The 5,565-nt window shown below is 29.2% G+C and overlaps 1 long non-coding RNA gene across 1 annotated transcript; it reads left to right on the forward strand.

The window, feature by feature from the left end:
- Nucleotides 1–434, forward strand: LOC106318491. Its single transcript, XR_001265320.1, has 2 exons — nucleotides 1–120; nucleotides 209–434. It is a non-coding gene; the product is annotated as an uncharacterized LOC106318491 (long non-coding RNA).
- The last annotated feature ends 5,131 nt before the right edge of the window (nucleotides 435–5,565 follow it).

Consider the following 5,565-nt stretch of genomic DNA (forward strand, 5'->3'; position numbering starts at 1 on the left):
CTCAAACAATTTATAAAACATCCTACAAAATGAGTCTCTCCAAAAAATATATATTAATCGCATTTGTTTTCACTCTTTTCTTCGCGATGTCAATTGTTCGCTGCACCGATATTGTTTCAGGTACTACATTAATTTAAATTTTTAGTTATGCTAAAGTCTTCATTCCTGCATAATTTTAATATTTTATTATTTCTTACTATTTGAATAGATTTCGGAGTAAAGTATAATGTGTGCTATGGTCCATGTGACGACAAAGGAGTGTGTACGCCGTTTTGTTCTTCCAAAAAAGGTCTGAAAAGGGGAGACTGTGTGTCTGGCATTTGTTGTTGTGATGAACACTAAATAAAATATTAAATAATATCATTAGATATTATATCTTGTATGAAATGAAATAATATTACCAATAATACATAAAATGCTTTTACAAAAAAAAATATAAAATGTTATCAAATTGAAGTTACTTTGATTAACCTCGAGAAAACATTAGTCAAAGTTGCATGTCTTTTCTAAAAAAAACATTAATAAAAGTATAGTAAATATTAATAATGTAAACATCCCACGTGACATAGAACTGTAAAATATGGAAGGGAAAACATGTGAAGAACAATTAACGTTACATATATATGTCATGCAAAAATAAATGAAGTGAAAAAGGAAACTAATAAAAAAATGGTAAATGTAATTAAGTGAAAAATAAAAATATTCATTTAAAAATAAAATATTCAGTTTTTCCTTTGTACATATATATTCCTTTTTTTTCTTTTACCAAAATAAATATTCATTTTTTCTCAACATATAAATAAATCCTATGAACGGAGACGTCTCATAAACCTTACATAGTAGAAGCTCTGCAGATGCATTCAGTCCATGTTATCATGCTGCTTCTACTGGGTTGAATTTCTGTCACCATTCTGATATACTCTATTCTTCACTTTAATATTTTTTTTTTGAAACTATTCATTTTGATATCTTTTGAGTCGGTATAATGAATCACGAGAATAAACCTCTATAACACGAGATTCCATTTCGACAATACATATCTCCCCGACCTTAAGCACAAGAACAACATAGTACATATATTAAATTCACATTCGGGTAAAAAATTGATAAGTTTCGCCGATGGATCATGTCTTCATCGTCAATCTAGCTGTTGCGACTAGGCATTTACTTGGATGAATTTATGTGATAAATCATGCTCCAGGTAGTTAAAAACTTTTTATTCTTAGTTCAGGTATTAAAATTCAAAATTGTTATAAGTTCAGGTATCGGATCGCATCATTTGTTTCGTTTAAACTAAAATGGTTCAGTTACGAACTGTTTCATGTCACCATTTTACGGACATGATGACAGTTGTATGTATTTAAATGTCTTTTATTCTAAGTTGATGTATTAAATTTAAATTCGTTATTAGTCCAAATATCAGATCACACAAGCAAATAGTTTATATATTGATTAGGCGATATGGCCTAGTTCGTGCACTAATTCGCCATTTTGCCTAGTTTCATCTCTTGATTGAATTATTACAACTATTCTTATGGATTTAAGTGAGTAAATCGAGAGAAACAATGATGTAAATAAAGTTTATTAAAGTTTAATGTTATTATAGGTGTTGATAATCAATAGATATATATACGTGAGAGAGATTTCATGAAGTCAAAAGAAAATAAAAAATTGTAAGATGACAAGAATGATATATATAAGTTTACAAAAAAAAAGAATGATATATATATATATATATATATATCCCCTCCCCTAGACTATATTTACAAAGTGATTTTGCCACATGTCATTTTTACAATCAATTTCACAAAACAAATATGACATGGCTACTGAAATTGATGACATGTCTTATAGCTTAATATGACATGGACAATTGCATTTAATGTTAATTTCTATTTTTGGTAAACTTTTTAAAATATGGTAATAACTCATATATTATATTTAATGTCAATTTATATTTTTGGAAATTTTTTTAGAATATGAGAATAACTCATAAATCATCATTAAAATAAATATATTCAAATATAGCATTATAAATTTCGAAATATAATTTAATTATATATTTTTATATTATACAATTTTATTACTAAAAATTTCAAAAATAAATACATTTTTTTCAGAAAATTATAAAAAAATTGAATCGTAAAATCATTATTTTCTTATATATCTATAAATTTTATAAATATTGTTTAATTTTAATTTTTGGTAATTATGCAACTTTTACAAATTTATTTAATATATTTAATTAAAATAAATAGATAGAAAAATCTATCTAAGATTATAATTTCAAATATATACATGCATATTCTTAAATATAATTTTTATGTTTAATTAATTCAAATTTATATTAAAATATTGATACGAAGAATAAAATTTACAATATTAATAAAATTTTATTTTAAAATATAATTTCTATTTATCTGTTAATTATATTTTAAATTTTTTTACTGCACATGGTGCAGGAAGACACCTAGTATATATATACGTGGAAGGGAAAACACATGAAGAACATGCAAAATTAACGTTACATATATATGTTTCATGCAAAAATAAATAAAGTGAAAAAAGAAAACTAATAAGTGAATGTAAATGTAATTAAGTGAAAATATTCATTTTTTTCTAGACGTATAAATAAACCGTATGAACGGAGACGTCTCATAAACCCTACTACATAGTAGAATAGGAGGCGGATGAAGCATTTGCTTCAGGGCCGGTTACAATTAATATTATTTTGGGGCAAAATTATTTGAACGATGTCATTGGTTCAGTGGTTGAGTATGCTGCTATAAACGGATCACCTCACGAGTTCGAGATAGCCTAACACTATTTTTATCAGCTATTTTTAGGTTAAATATTTTATTCTAAAACAAAGGGGAAAATCGCATTTTAAACACTGAGAGTGTCATTTTTAGCACTTTAAACACTGAAGTTATTTTACTAAAACTTTAAACCTTCAAAGTGACATTTTTATCATAATAAACCTCCAAAGACGTCTTCATGTTCATAGACGACCAGTACTGTTCATTTTATATGTCAAAATGATGACGTGTCGGTTTCTTTTTTTTTAAAAAAATTAAAAATTAAAAAATGCAGAAAAATTTGATTGAAATTGGAAAAACTGTACAAAATTCAAAAGAAAATTAAAAAAATTCTCAAAATTCAGAAAACATAAAAATTTAAAATTTAAACTTAAAAATAAAATAAAATATTAAAATTTCTAAAAATTCAAAAATAAGATCTAAAATTTAAATGTCAAATTTTAAAAATAAAATAAAATTTTAAAATTTTAAAAAAATTCTAAAGTAAGATCTAAAATTAAAACTTCAAACTTAAAATTAAAATTGTAAATATTTAACCAAAAAAATATATTTATTTTAAAATTTCATCCAATGAAAGTGACTGTCACTTATGATGATATCAAAACTTTCCACCATCAAAAACAATATATCAAAACTGGCTACCATCAAAAACTTTTTAATTTTAGTGACAGTGACTTTCAATCATTTTTAAAAATACGGAAAAATTCGAATGAAATTGGAAAAATTGAAAAAAGTTCAAAACAAAATTAAAAAAAAAAATCTAAAAATTCAGAAAAACATAAAAATTAAAATTTGTTATAAGTTCAGGTATCGGATCGCATCATTTGTTTCGTTTAAACTAAAATGGTTCAGTTACGAACTGTTTCATGTCACCATTTTATGAAGTATGATATTGTGCTGACTACTTACGGCACTTTGGCAGTTGAGGAAGCCTGGGAAGATTCTCCTGTCAAGAAGATGGAATGGCCGTTTTTGATAAAGAGTTACTGGCAGAGCTTGATTCAACGCCCGCTTGGTCAAGGGAATAAGAGTGGGCTCTCACGTTTACAGGTAAAGACAATATTCACATCTATGCTTCATTTTATGGTGGAAGTTATTAACAGTTATATGCTTTCTCAGGTTTTAATGGCGACAATCTCATTGCGGAGAACAAAGGAAAAGAGTTTGATTGGTTTGCCACCTAAGACTGTTGGGACTTGTTATGTTGATCTTTCTCCGGAAGAACGTCAGTTATATGATCACATGGAAGGAGAAGCTAAAGGTGTTGTGCAGAACCTTATAAACAGTGGAAGCTTGATGAGAAACTACTCAACAGTTTTGAGTATAATCTTACGGCTTAGACAGCTTTGTGACGACATTTCTCTATGCCCTCCTGAACTAAGATCTTTGACCACTAAAAAAAAAAAAACAGTTACATGTTGTTATTGCTTGTGGCTGCAAAGGTTTTAAGTCTATGTGTGTGTTTGTGAAACAGATGTGACTGATAAGCCAGAGCTGCTGCAAAAGCTGGTTGCTATATTGCAAGACGGCGAAGATTTTGACTGTCCCATTTGCATTTCTCCACCGAGAGACATCATCATCACTCGATGTGCTCATATCTTTTGCAGGTCCTGCATTCTCCAAACCCTTTAAAGAACTAAACCTTCTTGCCCTCTTTGTCGTGGCTCTCTAACCCAATCAGATCTCTTCAACGCTCCTCCTCCTCCTGAAGCTCAAGATGACGACGGAGGAGAGACCAAACCTTCAACCAAGTCCTCAAAGGTCACGGCCTTACTATCACTTCTCATGGCGTCAAGACAAGAGAACCCCAACACGAAGTCTGTTGTGTTCTCTCAGTTCAAGAAGATGCTGCTTCTACTAGAAACCCCGCTGAAAGCCGCGGGTTTTACTGTCTTGCGATTGGACGGGGCAATGACTGTGAAGAAACGGACCCGTGGTGTTGCTTGCAAGCCTCAAGGCCTCTGGTGCTGGGATAAACTTAACTGCAGCGTCGAGGGTTTACCTGTTCGAGCCGTGGTGGAACCCTGCGGTTGAAGAACAGGCCATGGACAGGATTCATAGGATTGGGCAGAAACAGGAGGTTAAACATCCTCGTTTACTTGTTATACCAACATAACTAATGTTTCAGGTCTTCACTAACATAATCATCAAATGCAATGTTTTCACTAAAACATTTGATGATATAAGTAAACATGGTTAGTAGACATTTCATCTTTTCAGGTTTGCTTCGGTGTTACTGAAATTTTGACAAAGGTTAAGCCGGAGAATGGCTCAGTTCTGTCCATTTTGGTTCGGTTCAATTTTGTTTGCTTATGCCATATAATATGATGATTGACTTTCTTGCTTAAGCGTAACTTGTTTAAGCCTAATAACTTGAGTTTGTTGCTGTCATAGTATTGTTTGTATAATATTTTATTTTAAATGAATATTTTTATTTTTCACTTAATTACATTTACATTCACTTATTAGTTCCTTTTTTTTAAATGAATATATATGTACAAAGGAAAAAAATGAATATTTTTATTTTTCACTTAACTACATTTACCATTTTTTATTAGTTTTCTTTTTCACTTCATTTATTTTTGCATGAGATATATATGTAACGTTAATTGTTCTTCACGTGTTTTCTTTCCATATTTTACAGTTCTAAGTCACGTGGGATGTATTACATTATTAATATTTACTATATTTCTATTAATTTTTTTTTAGAAAAGACTTGCAACTTTGACTAATGTTTTCTCGAGGT

Source organism: Brassica oleracea, chromosome C9 (genome assembly GCF_000695525.1).
Source record: "Brassica oleracea var. oleracea cultivar TO1000 chromosome C9, BOL, whole genome shotgun sequence".
Taxonomy (NCBI): domain Eukaryota; kingdom Viridiplantae; phylum Streptophyta; class Magnoliopsida; order Brassicales; family Brassicaceae; genus Brassica; species Brassica oleracea.